Below are 15,146 nucleotides of genomic sequence, written 5' to 3'. Positions count from 1 at the left end.
GCACTCTACACCCAATTTGGTTTCTTCAAATCTAACAATCACTCTACAGCCAGAGTAACGTTTGCCTAATACAAATACAGTTATATATTGTCTCTATTTAAATATTTTAATGGCTCACTATTGGAATAAAGCCTAAACACTTTTAGAGTGCCACACAAACTTCCCCTAGCCCTGAGCCTTAGCTGCCTCCCATTTTATGCTATCCCATTTTGCTGGGAGCGCCAGACTACCCTTTTTCGACTGATGAACTATACTCGTCACTCAAAACCCCACTCAGCAATATCTGTGCAATCTCCTGTACCAGTGGAGGCCCAGAGCACTGAATCTGAGAGCTGGCCATGGGGGCATAGTGAATGTGACCCAGAGGCAGCTGAGTATGCAATCGGGAAAGCTGACAGACAGTGGCTAGGGGCAGAAGGTAATTCAGGAACCTGACACTTTAAAGCAGGGGTCCCTAATCCCAGGGCCATGGATTAGTATTGGTCTGTGGTCTGGTAGGAACTGGGCCACACAACCAGGAGGTAAGCAGAGGACAAGTGAGGCTTACCGCCTGATCTGTGCCTTCTGTCAGATCTGCGGCATTAGATTCTCATAGGCACATGAACCCTATTGTGAACTGCGCATGTGAGGGATCTAGTTTGCATGCTCCTTATGAGAATCTAATGCCTGATGGTTTGAGGTGGAACAGTTTCATCCTGAAACCATCCCTGCCCACCCTGCCTGGTCCATGGAAAAATTGTCTTCCATTAAACTGGTTCCTGGTGCCAAAAACGTTGGGGACCACCAGTTTAAAGGGTGCAACCAAGGGTTCAAAAGGAAAAAAAAAAAAAAGAAAACTGAAGACAAAGTCCAAAGTCTAAGAACAGCAACCTAAGGACACTAATATGGGGCATGCAAACAGTTTTGAAATACTGCTTGAGACTGGAAACGGGAGCCTAGGATGGGCTCCTGGCACAGGGAGAAGACTACGGAGCACTGGAGAGCCCTCTCCTGGCCTGCTTGCCCTTTGGTTCATTGCTTGCCCTTTGCTTGCTCTGCTCTGTACTGCAGAATCATGATCCCTGCAGGCTATGTCTTCCAGGCTCCTGCATTATTAGCTGGTTTCTAGCTAGTGGGGAAACACCCGTGAAAGATGGTCCTGATCGGCGGAATCTCATTATTCCCCAGTCTCTTGGGCAGCACCACCAGCAGCTCTGTGTCCCATGGCTAGACCCTCTAGTGGATAGGCCCACTGGGGTGCAGCTCCCCAAAGTCACTCTGGCTGCTAGGCTCCAGTGACACCACCCCACTGCTTTGTCCCTCCACCTAAGGGTGTCAGCAACTTCCTGCTGTGATTAATCTCTGGGTGCTTCACAATCTCCTGATGGCTTTGTAGCTTTGCAGCTCTGTCATCCCTGTATAACCAACTCTCCGAATTAAATTTCCTTTGTTTTACATTCTCTGAGTGGATTCTGTTTTCCTGATTGGACCCTGACTGATACAGGTAGGCACTAAGCCAAGTTTGTAAGATTTCTCTGTGAAATCCTTCCTTACTTCCTCATTTGTTTTGCTTTTAGGAAGCAGAACAACATGATGATGAAGAGAAAACGGTTTGCAGTTGCTAACCAGGATTCAAACTCCAGCTCTGCCATTCATTTACTGACAGCCTTGGTCAAAAACCACCCAGCCCCTTTAAGTCCTGGTTTCTTCAACTGAAGTTAAACGTAGTAACCTCTTCTTAACCACTGTTAGGACTGAATAAGGTACTGTATATAAAACATTTAGGCCAGCCTCTGGCACAAAGTAAATGTTCAAGAAATGGTCCTTTACCCATCTGTCTATCATCACACCTCTTCAGTGTATCTCAGTGAGAGATTTATTTAAGCGTCTTTGGCATCTGCTGGAGCAGTGCTTATTAAACTTTAAGGTGCATCTAAAGAAGCCTGTGGTGGCATTAAAATGCAGACTTGGATTCAGTCAGTCTGGGGTGTAGGCCTGAGATGTTGTATTTCTATCACTCCTCTCAGCTGATGCTGACACTGTGGTCCAAAGACCACACTTAAAGTTGCAAGTCCTTAAACTAAGGTTGGCAAACTTTATCTGTAAAGGGACTTAGAGAAGCATTTTAGGTTTGGGGGACCTTACAGTCTCTATTGCATCTACCCAACTCTGCCAATGACACTTGATTTGGAAAAATAGGCACTGGGTAGAATTTGCGCCCGGGGCTAGAGTTCGCTGACCCCGGCTCTAGACTGTAAGTTGTCTCAGGACATGGTCTGTTTTATTAACCTCCTTATTCTCATCTCCCAGTACAGAACCTGGCTCACAGAAGATGCTCAATAAATGTTTGATATATGACTAAACAAACTCTTCGCATGTACTTAGTCTCTATCGTGGAATCGGAAGCTCTAATTTTAGTATTTTTTGAGTGTTGACTATGTTCCAGGAAATATTCTAGGTACTGGGTGTTATTTTCTTCAATGCTCACAACCACCGCAAGGGATCGGTATAAGTACTATCCGCATTCTACAGATAAGGCACACAGAGGTTAGCTGACTACCCATAGGTCACAGAAGAGCCACAGAGAGGACAGAGCAGGCTTCAGTGTCCTTGTCTCCCACTCAGCAACCCGCTTGCCTTGGAGGCTCCTTCCCACCATTTGTTTCTGTTAATCTCTCAGATTATAATTTCCTGGAGGGCTGGAGTTACATCGGTCTGTTCTTTCCCTATCACTCTCAGACCCCATAACAATATGTTGAGCACATGGCAAGGACTCACCAAGGAATTCTTCCTGAGGGATATTGTTAAGTATCCTACCTTGAACACGCATTACTGTGGATCTGGGTCACAAGGAAAATGTACTGAATGAAGGTCTCTGTGTCCTCAGCTTTTACATAGAAGTTGAGCCTGAAGGTACCAATTATCATATCTAAAAATGCCTAAAAAGGTATTAATGATTCAGCAGTTAAATCAGGAAGGGAAAGATTCCTGACACCATGTAAGTCCCTGGTGGTCAGAAATTATGTGCCCAGTGGAGGCCTGGGGATTGAATGATGTTTACCATGTATGTGTTGACCAATAAAAGGAGGAGGCAATGCAAGAAAATTAGAAGAACATACACGGACTTCCAGGTGGTGGGGGCTCTACCCAGATTCAGCTGTGGGGTGATTGGGTGTATTTTGCGACCCTAACCCCTTCTCTCATTAGAAAATAAGGGCTTTGGACGAGAGCATTGCTTAGGTTCTTCTAGTGTCAAAATACTATGACTTTAAAAAGAAATGTATTGTTAAAGAGATTTTAAAGAGCTTTGTCCTTAAAGGAAATGACCCCAAACTACTAAGATTTAAAAATAAATGTCACTTTGTGTGGTTGGTCTCTCTGCCTCTGGCAGTATTATCCCTTTTCCATGGCCTCTTTTTGGTTCACTATCCTACTATAACAATTTCTAATGTGTTTCAAACCAAGAAACCAGACAATCAGGATTATAATAACTGTAAAGTAGGTATAAATTGATCGTAAGTGATGGCCTTAACGACTTCTCTGGCTAATGAGGATGAGATTCAATGCATATGCTTTGTGATAGCTGTTTCAGCCGTGGTGTGAGATCACTTGTATGTGTGTACGTGTGTGTGCACTTATTTACATGTCTGTTAATGAGGTCATTAGATATTGGATAAAAGTAGTCATTAAGACAATGGTACTTTCTTATTGTCTCTATTTAACGAATGAGGAAACCACAAGTTGAGATGGTTCAACACTTGCCCCAGAACATACACCCAGAAAAGTCTTATTTCTAGTTACAATATGAAAGCAGATAAGGAAACTAAGAAGAAAGTGTGATTTCCAAACATTCCCCAAGTTACCAATGCCTTGAGGGCAAACAGCCAATATATCTCTGCTACTTTCTCTTCAAGGTTGCCAGGGACCATACGTGGAGGGCTCTGAGGCACAGAGACTGAGTCATATGCCCAAAGTCACACAGCTGGCAAGTGATGGAGCAGAATTCACACCCCGGCCATCTGCTCTTACACACTGTACTGACTGTTACAAGAAAGACACAACCTCTGCCCTCATGGAGCTTCCATCTAATGGGAAATACAAAAAGTAAACCATTAATTTTAAGATGATGGTTTAATCACAGTTTTAATGATGTGAAGGAGAAGTTCCAGGAAGGTTGAAAACAGGTACTGGGTGACCTGATCCTCACTGGGAACAGGGGGGATGTTCAGGAAGCCTCTTTTTTTTTTTTTTTTTTAACCCTGAGGGGGGGAAAAATTGGCATGGAACTCCAAAGGATGAGCAGGAGTTCATCAGGTAAACTGAGAGATGAGTTTCCCAGATAGAAAAAAAGATGATGAGACCTTAAGGCAAAGAAGAGCATGAAGTGTTCAGGGAACTACAAGAAGCCAGCATGGTAGAGTTCTGAGGTGGGGGGTGTTGGTACCAGTTGGAGTTAAAGAAGTGACCAGTGTCTGCACCTCCACTCTCTCAGCTCAGCTGCTGTGGGGGGAGGGGGACAGGCTGCCACCACTGTCTCTATTTTGCTGATTGGCACACAGGGTGGAAAATAGAAAAACGGCTTGAAAGCCACCAAGCCTAGGGCCTGTTTGTGACCCACCTAGGTCCCTGGCACAAGACCCTAGCTGTCTTTCCTTGCTGCTTCCTCTCAGGATTCCCACAGGCAGTTCCAAAATAGTTGCATCAGGGACTCTTTTCTATATAGGAAAGAAAATGAAACATTTATTGACCATTTATTCCAATGTTAGTGGACAAAGCAGACAGTAGAGGATGCCACAACAAGCCCTAAGAAAACACATTTAAGAAAATACACACAGGCCATGTCTTTTGCCTGCAAAGCTCACATAAGCATTAAAGTGAAATAATTTCTCCTTGCGTCTTCCACCCCTCCCCCAGTATTCAGGATCTCAGCAAGAAACACTCAAATGGTACACTCAGATGGCACACTCAAACTGGGTAACATGAAGGGAGTTTAACAGAAGGCCTATTTAGAAAGGTGTAGGGCAAGTAAAGGGAAAACAGGAATAGTAATACTGGGCTCCATCGTCACCCTAGCTCTGAAAGAGCAAGGGGAGACAGTGGTTCTGGACCCTAGAGAAGGGCGGTGGTGGCTTGCATAGAGAGGGCTGCCTGACAGGAGCTGTGATGTTTAGTCCTCAGTGATACCATAGGCCAGTAATGAGAGGATCAATACCCCAACTCACTCTCTCCCACCCTCCAACCCTCTGCTGATGCTCCCTGTTGGCCACACTGAACCAGGAGTTGTGAACTATTATAGGACAAATTGTGTTTCCCAAAATTCATATGTCGAAGTCCTAACCTCCAGTATCCTAGAATGTGTCTGTATACAACAATAGGGTCTGGAAAGAGGTAATTATGTTACAATGTGGTAATTAGGGTAGGCCCTCATCCGATTTGACTAGTGTCCTTGAAAAAGAGGAAATTCGGACACAGACATGTACAGAAGGAAGGCAACGTGAAGCCCCGGAGAAGGTGGCAATCTATAAATCAAGGAAGGAGAGGCCTCAGAAGAAGCCAGCTGCACCAACATTTTCATCTCAGACTTCTAGTCCTCAAAACTGTGAGAAAATAAATGTCTGTTGTTTGAGCCACCCAGTTGGTGGTGTTTTGTTATGGCAGCCAAGCAAAATAATGCAGAAGTCCAGGAAGCCTCCAGTGGCACAGAGCCAGGTGGAGAAGAAGAGACAGAGGCCGTGGAGGGGCAAATGGAAGAGATCCAGCACAACTCTACCCAGGCCCCTCAGAAATGGGTGTTTCAAGATGTCCTAGAGCAGTATCAATAAGACTGGAAATATTTCAGTTGAATGATTCTTGTCCACAGCTGTGCTTCCTTTTCCATCCATGACCCATGTTCCCACCATAGTTCCCATGCTGGCTCTTTTCCCTGGCCACGAACCCCAGTCTCACCCAGGTTGGGAACCCCAGTTCTCAGACAGAACTTTCTGTGTACTTCTGGCCACATCTCTCTCCCTGAGTGCCCAGAGATGGTTAGGGGCTTGTCCTGAACATTTTACTAGACTGTCTGGCTGTAAGATAACAAGCATCTTGACAACAGGGACTGCCTCTCATTTATTTGTGACAGATGAAAGAATGAGTGAGAGAATGAATGAAGAAAAGTAACATTTATTGATGACCATCTATGCACTGAGTTCAGTGTTTTCATGTACTTTAACACTGCCTGAATCAAAATCAAGGAGTCAGGAAAGAATAATTATTGGCCATTTATTCACCATTTACTATGTGCCAGGCAAGTGTGAGGGCAAAATACTTAAACAGCATGGCACAGGCACCAAGAAGAACATATCAGAGCAGACACCAGCCATAGACCCAGGGATGGCTGGGCTGGCACCACTGGCTTAAAGTCTGTCTGGTGCCATGCTCTGTGCTGAAGGATCTCTCATGCATTATTTCACTGACTCCTAATAATGTCAATTGAGGTAGGTATTAATATCCCTCTTATATACAAGTAAACAACTTGCACAGGAAAAAAATTTATTGTGCAAGGTCACCCAGAAACTAAGTGTGAAACTGAGACTCACGTCCAGGACGGGCTCAGTTTTGAACACCACTCTGGTCTGTCTTATCATGCTGCCCTTGCATGTGATGTCCCTTTCCTTGGGACACTTTTCTTCCAGACAGCCATGTGGCTTGCTTCTTCTAGTCTTTGCTCAAGTGTCACCTGCTCAGCAATTCCTTCCATTTAAACACAACCTGCTTATCACCACCCTGACACTTCTTTCTGTCAAGCTTTATTTTTGCCTGTAGCATTTTTTTTTTATCGTGGTAAAAGATACACAACCTGAAATTTACCATTTTAACAAATTTTAAGTATAAAATTCATTGGCATTAAATATGTTCACAATGTTGAAAACCTGTCACCACTATTCATATCCAGAACTTTTCCATCATCCCAAACAGGAACTCTGTACTTATTAGAAAATAACTTCCTGTTCCTGCCTCACCAACCCTCGGAAACCACAATTCTATGTTCTGTGTCTGTGAATTGGCCTATTTAAAATATCCCACATAAGTGGAATTATATAATGTTTGTTCTTTTGTGTCTAACATTTCACTTACCTAACATCTTCATGATTCATGCATATTATAGCCTGTGTCAGAATTTTATTCCTCTATAAGGGGTAAATAATATTTCACTGTATATATATATACCTGTACTACATTTTGTTTATTCATTCATCTCATTGATGGCTATTTGGGATATTTCAGCTTTTAGACTATTGTGCATAATGCTTCTGTGAACATGTGTGTACACATATCTCTTTGAGTCCCTGCTTTCAGTTCTTTCGGGTATACACCCAGAAGTCAAATTGCTGGATTATGGTAATTCTATGTTTAACTTTTTGAGGTCCCACCAAACTGTTTTCTACCTCTGTATCACTAATAAGCACATATCATACTACATGTTTTATTCATTTATGTTGATTATTGAATATCACCACCCACTGGGCTGTAAGACCCAATGGAGACAGGGATTTTTCTCTGATTCATTGCAGTATCCATACCTAGAACACGTCTGGAACAAAGTAGGTACACAATAAACATTTGCTGAATGAATGAATGTATTTGGTGTGGATCCTGTTCTTGAGGTCAAGGGTCCTAGGGTCCAAAAGAGTCGAGTGAGGTCCGAAACATCAACTACAGAGAAAAAACTGAAGTCAAGGAGGGAAATGAGAGATCAGAGGAAGGAATACTTTCCTGTTTGCAGCCTAATGCAGACCCAACACGGTAAGGCTGCAAATAGAAAAGCCAGTCACAGCCAGGCACGGTCGCTCACGCCTGTAATCCCAACACTTTAGGAGGCCGAGGCGAGTGGATCACGAGGTCAGGAGATCCAGACCATCCTGGCTAACACGGTGAAACCCTGTCTCTACTAAAGAACACAAAAAATTATCCGGGCGTGGTGGTGGGCGCCTGTAGTCCCAGCTACTCGGGAGGCTGAGGCAGGAGAATGCTGTGAACCTAGGAGGCGGAGCTTGCAGTGAGCCGAGGTCATGCCACTGCACTCCAGCCTGGGCGACAGAGCGAGACTCCTTCTCAAAAACATAAAATAAAATAAAATAAAATAAAATAAAATAAAAATAAAAAAAGAAAAGCCTGTCACTGGGGTCAGTTGCTAGGGGGATCAGTAATCACATGGGACAAGGCACTCAGGAACAAATGAGGTGAACGGTTCAGGCCAGAGAGTGAGAGCAACCTAGGAGTACCTAGGGGGTAAGAGGACATTAAAACGGGGCTACTTGAATAGTGGATGAGGGAGCCTGCTTGATGTAAGAAACCATGGAGGTCCCTAAACAATGCTTTGAACTTATGGCCAAAGACAGTGCCTGGCACATATTAAGCATTAACAAATATTTTTAATTGATTGATTTCTAATTCCAATCTATCACTAATTTGACATATGACTTAAGGCCAGTCACTTTTCTTCTATATCTTTATCTGTAAATATAGTGGATATAGATATCTTTCTTTCTTTATCTGTAAATATAGTGGATATAGATAGGTCAATTAACTAAACTTTGGTTTAAACTGTAAAAGCATTTCTCCCTAACAGATCCTAAACAGAAGAGTAAACACAAAGCGCATCAGAAAGGGGAGTTGAAGGCCTAAGGCCCCACCAGCAGTCCTCCCTCTCCATACCACAGTGACTGAGAGTTGGTTCCTCCAGGATCCAGGTTTGCAGGTCCTGGGCCATCAGATTCCTGAGGTTCATTCCAGCTGTGACATCTGCACACACCTCCCTATCATGCTTGCCACAGGCCCTTCTACACAGCAGTAGCAGGTATTAACTCAGTGCTTACCATTTGACAGATGCTCTTCTGAGTGCTTTTCCTGTATTAACTTATTCAATGCCCAATTCAGAGATGAGAACATTGGGGCACAGAAAAGTTAAGTCACTTCTCCAAGGCTACACAGACAGTCAGGTTTGGAGCCTGGAATCAAACCTAGTTATTGGGCTCCAAGGCCCTCGCTTTTGACCCACAACTCTGTCCCGCCTCCCTCAGTGGATGCACAGTATGCATTCCTGTCCTGTTGAACAGGACCTAGGAAAAGGTAATGTGATGTGGAGAGGAAAGGAGGGAAATGAGAAGATAAAGTGGGAGAAAGAGAATGTGATCAAGCTGTACCCCAGAGAGCACTTAGTTCTCTAGAAGGGAAGCAGCTTCAGAGTGAAAATGGTTGCTGGAATGGAGACACCAAGAAACAACCTGTTGCTTACCCCATGGTCCTGGAACCAACTCTGATGAGGTGGTTTCCCCTGAATCCACATTTTCTAATCCATGATGGTCAAATGCTATTTTTATATCAAGATCTTAGATGACAGCATTCTTTAAGAGGACTTTTCCAGAGAAAGTAGAGATGTCAACTTGCCAAAATATTTTTTTCTTACTGGAACAATAAAAACCTGCTTTGCAAATAACAATGGGAATAGGAAGCTGCCAATATTCTCACCCACCTTTTTCTTTTAATGAATTCAATGAATTAGAATATATGCTATGTGATAAAAAATGTACGGAAAAGCTTGGTAAGTATCATTCAAAGTCTCTTGATCAATCATTTTCATATTATCTGAAGCCAGTGTTTCCAATAAAGTGGGACAACATTATGCAGAGTAGAATTTTACAGTAACCTCAGGAAAATGCAAAAATTGGCAGTAGATGAAGGCAAAGGACAGGGCTTACCTTCAGGAACAGAGGGTCTTTCTGTGTTTTTCCAAGAGGCTCTACTGCCATTTGAGGGTGGGTACTTCACTGGATAGAACTGTTTGGATGTTATGGGGTGTCCACCATTCCAGACCCCTGCCTACTATATGCCAGCTCACAGTCCAGGAGGGGAGAGGAGAGATAGGGATGCATGCACCAAGCTATCATCCAAGACTTCCTGTGGCACCCAATACATGGTAATGCACCTCTATTAAAGTTTATGTACTTTAATACAAAATGAAATGTTTACAAAGCATAAAATAAAATACCCTCAAAGGCTACAGCCCATCTTGCATCAAAAGTAACTCACTATAAAAAAACTGAAAACACAATTTGCAAGTATCAGAACCAGAGAGGACCCCAGTGATTATCTAGTGGAGAGAGTGGAAAACTTTCTCTGTAAAGAGCCTGGGTGTAAACATTCTAGGTTTTGTGGGCCATATGCTCTGTTGCAACTACTCAACCTTTGTCTTCGTAGCACAAAGGCTACCCATACCCATATTAATAAAATGAATGGGCATGGCTGTGGTTCAATGAAGTCTACTGACAACAAAATTTAAATGTTTAAATATTTAAATAAAGACAGGAACCAGTATGACTGATTGATTTTCTTTGCCTCAGGCTCCAATATGGCTCCATACTGCATTGTTACTGATCTTGTCACCATTTCCATTTTTGATAATGCGTTCATTCTGAAACTGCTGACTTTAATTTTGATTTTTTACAATATTGCATTGAGTATTAACTTACCTTGATGACTGGGTGTTAGTATCCCCTTAAGTTTTGCCCTGGAGGTTAGTGCCTCGCTTGCATTGCTCAAGTTCGGGCCCTGCCTCATGCTCCCAAACCTCCACCCTGTCTCTGTTCTTCCTTGGGCCAGTCTTTTTGTCCATTCCTCCAACGGCTCCACTCCTTGTCAAATTGAGTCCTAGTAACTTGGTTGTACATTTTCTTAGTGGAGGTCATGTCTTGACTCCTTCACCCTTTCAGTTTTCCTCCCACTCAAGAGCAATAACAAACCCCTCCTCACATCCCAGGTCAGCAGTTCTCACCTTCAGATCCTTTGAAGGATCAGCTTCTGCTCCAAGAAGTCTTTTTCTAGAAGATATTCCCAATAAAGAAGACCTCTTTCTAAGAAGGATTCTCCAACAGCTGCGAAGAAACCTGTCCTGTTTCATCACATACATATAGCAGTGTGCCAGGCACAGAGAGGGAAATGCACCAGAGAAGCCTCCCCTCTGGGTGGTGAAGTCCCGAGGGAAAGGACTTCCAAATCCCAACTTCTAGCACACAGTGGACCCTCAATCAGTATTTATCAAACTGAATTGGACAAGTCCTTTCAATTAGATTTTCAGACTTTGGAGGATTAAGGTGGAAATGGGGAAGCTCAGGGAAGACTGATTTCATACTCTTAGGGTGAGAGAAAAGCGGTGCTGTTTTGTGGATTTTATTAGTGGAAATGAAATCACTGGGGAAAACTGCCAGTGTGGGCACTGTGGGTAGTGCTGGATGAAGAAAATACAGTAATCAACACTTGTACCCTAACTAGCTGGTCTATGGTAGGAATATACATGTGTTTTTCCCATTTTTTTAAAATTTTCCAGTATGCTTCTGTTCCACAGGAAGTGAGAGAGCCGGTTCAGAAACAAATTACCACTCTCAGCTAAACCCCCATTTCCCAAATCCTGAGCCTTCCTGTAACCTATTTATTTAATTTCTCTTAACATATTTAAATCCATTGGAAGGAATTATGAGGGAGACAGATGAGACAGCTCACAAACATTTGTATGCACATTAAAATAAAGAAAATTAAATGAAAGATTAATAGGGCAGACAGGTAACCATGTAATGTGATTTCACTTTGAAGCAATTTATTTCCATTCAAACTGTGATAAATAATCACCAAGTGATATAATAATTACCCATTTCTTGGTGTCGAATGGGATGTGGAAATTATTCTCTGAAGTGAAAACATCCTATGGACTTTCAAAAAGGGAATGTCGCACATTCAATAAAGCTACAAACCATGACCCCAAAAGAAATTGAATTGGCCTGTTTGTATTCCCATCGCTATGTCTGAAAAGTATGTTCTCATCCTCTAAGGCAAACTTCCTTTTCTGTTTGATAAAGTCTTGTGATTTGCGACCACAAAACCTCTGAGGACTCCATAAATTTTGTGCTTTGGCACTCCCGTGTGAGATCAAGCCCTGCAAAAGATGGCTGCTGAAGAAGGCAGAGTCTAAAGGTCACGGAACATTTCCTCGTTTTGGTGGTTAGCAACAGTCATTTCTAAATGCCTTCTGGGCTTAAGAATAATTGAATACATTTTAAAATTAGGTCTTGTTCAGTTAAAAGCAAGACCCCATCTGTAAACATTCGTCAGCACCCATTAGAAGGACCTTCCTTGCTGGTGCTCTTTACTGCCCATAAATACAAGGGCTGCCATTGCTTTAGGGCCCCCATCCTGCATGCATCATTTCATATCAGAAACATTGCTGACGAGAGGCCAGCAAACAAAGAGGCTGGTGGGAAAAAGCACTGGATTAAGAATGAGAAGACTTGGGTTCTAGTCTTGGATTGGCCCCTTACTATCGATGCAAACATGAGGAGTTCATCAAAACATCTCTGTACTTCAGGTTCCTCATTTATAAAATGCGGATGATGATACATATCTACTTCAACCCACTGGAAAACTATAAAATGTTGCACACATTCACTTCGAATTCCTAAGTGTTTCATCAAATGCTGACTAAGGCTGTGCAAGGCACTTAGGAATAATGAGGAAAGTAAGAAAAAGTCCCCCCACTTCAAGAAACTATCCATGCAGCAGGAAAGAGAAACACGTATAAGCAACTCACTCCAAAAAGGCAATTCTGAGCCTCTCTGCCATTTGCTTAGTCCACGTAATCAGCACTTTTCCTCTCCATTCAGTCATCCTCTTATTTATTCATTCATTTATTCAACAAAACTTCATTTAGCATTTATGATGGGCCTGGCATTGGGAATACAGAGATGGCTCACATGAAATCCCTCAAGGAGCTTACGTTCTGGCAAAGAACATATCTTTGCAAAGAATTTTCCAACGCATTTTAAAATATAGTGTTGTTGTTGTTTTTTTTTTCCTTCCTTCCCTCCTTTCTTCCTTTCTTCCTCTTTCTTTTCTTTTTCTCTCTCTCTTTCTTTCTTTTCTTTCTTTCTTTCCTTTCTTCCTCTCTCTCTCTCTCTCTCTCTTTCATAGAAACTGAGTCTCGCTCTGTTGCCCAGGCTGGAGTGCAGTGGCAGGATCACGGCTCACTGCAGACTTAAGTTCCTGGATTCAGGTAATCCTCCTGCCTCAGCCTCTGAAGTATCTAGGACTACATGCACATACACTACCACACCCAGCTAATTTAAAAAATTTTTTTTGGTAGAGACAGGGTCTCATTATGTTGCCCAGGCTGGTCTTGAACTCTTGGGCTCAAGGGATCCTCCTACCTCAGCCTTCCAAAGTGTTGGAATTACAGGCATGAGCCTTTGTGCCTGGCCAGTGGTTTCCTATCTAATCCCAATAAAAGTATTTGGAGTAGATATGATTAGCTCCATTTTTAAAATCAGACACTGAAGACCCAGAAAATGAAGTGACTTGCCAACCCCAGGGAGCTTTCAGCGACAGGGTTGCAACACTGAAACTGTGGCTTTATGACTCAGATCCCATGCTCCTTCTCATACATTGTAGATGTCTTCTAGGAGAGAGGCCAGCCTTGAACTAAGCCATCTTACTGAGACCATGACTCCACCTAACTCTTATGAATTCTTTTCTCTATAGAGCTGGATCTATATTCTGTACCTTCCATCACTGTTTAGGGCCCAGCTGAAATAAATTGCCTTCCCTCCCTCCCTCATTCATCCCTCCCTCCCTCCCTCCCTCCTTCCTCCTTCCCTTCCTCTCTCCCTCCTTCCTTCCTTCCTCCTTCTTTCCTTCCTTCCTTCTTTGTTTCCTTTATTTTTTCCTTATTTCCCTCCTTCTAAAGCATTTATTGAGCATCTACATCTACTATGTGCTGGGCGTTATTCTGGGCCCTGAAGATTAAAGGGTGTTAATGACATAGTCCCAGCCTCCTGGAGCTTAATAGCTAGTAAAAAAAAAAAAAAAAAAAAAAAAAAAACCAGAAAAGTACCCAGATAATTTCAATATAGCGTGATAAGTGCTAGGGCATAGAGATATGGGATGCAGTAAAAGTCTATAAAAAGGGCCGGGTGCAGTGGCTCACGTCTGTTATCCCAGCACTTTGGGAGGCTGAGGCAGGTGGATCACGAGGTCAGGAATTTGAGATCAGCTTGGCTAACATGATGAAACCCCGTCTCTACTAAAAATACAAAAAAAAAAAAAAAAAAGTAGCTGGGCGTGGTGGCAGGCACCTGTAATCCCCGCTGCTCGGGAGGCTGAAGCAGGAGAATCGCTTGAATCCAGGAGGCGGAGTTTGCAGTGAGCCGAGATCGTGCCACTGCACTCCAGCCTGGGTGACAGCAAGACTCCATCTCCAAAAAAAAAAAAAAAAAAAATCTATAAAAAGTAATCTAACCTAGCATTCAGGGAGCCAGGGAGGGTTTCACAGAACAGCCAGAAAGAAACCAGCCAGAAGAAACCTTTGGCGTGGCCAAAGGGAAGCTAGCATGTTTTTTTTCTGTTTTTGTTTTTGTTTTGTTTTTGAGATGGAGTTTCACTCTTGTCACCCATGCTGAAGTGCAGTGGTGCAATCTCAGCTCACTGCAACCTCTGCCTCCCGGGCTCAAGTGATTCTCCAGCCTCAGCCTCAAGAGTAGCTGGGATTACAGGTGCCTGCCACCGTGTCCAGCTAATTTTGATATTTTTAGTACAGCCGGGGTTTCTCCATGTTGGTCAGGCTGATCTCGAACTCCTGACCTCAGGTGATCCACCCACCTCGGCCTCCCAAAGTGCTGGGGTTACAGGCGTGAGCCACTGCACCCAGCCAAGCTAGCATGTTTTAAACACGGGGAAAAAATGGGCAAAGCCTGGGAGGAAAATGAATGGGGAAACCTGAAGGACCCACAGTTTGTTCAGGGGGACTGGACAATGGACAGGAAGAGAAGTAGAGAGAAAGTTGCTGTGAGAGAGGAACTCATGAGTCCGGCTGCACAGAGCACTGGTGAGAAATTGAGACTTCATTCTGAGAGCAAGGGGGAGCCCTGGTGGGATTTTCAGCAGAAGGTAAAACTCAGATTTGAGCTTTAGTAAAATAATTCTCACTACTCTTTTGAGATTGAGCCCAAACAGAGGAGACTGAAGTTGTAGGGAGGGCTCTGGTAATGTCACAGGTTGAGATGAGGGTGAACTTGAACTAATGTAGTAGAGGTGGGGATAGACAGAATTGAGAGATACCACCCTTAGGGCTGGTTGTTACTTTC

This window comes from Symphalangus syndactylus, chromosome 19 (assembly GCF_028878055.3).
Source record: "Symphalangus syndactylus isolate Jambi chromosome 19, NHGRI_mSymSyn1-v2.1_pri, whole genome shotgun sequence".
NCBI classification, from domain to species: Eukaryota; Metazoa; Chordata; class Mammalia; order Primates; family Hylobatidae; genus Symphalangus; species Symphalangus syndactylus.
The sequence above is the reverse complement of the archived record's forward strand: the minus strand, read 5'-3'. Positions refer to the sequence as shown.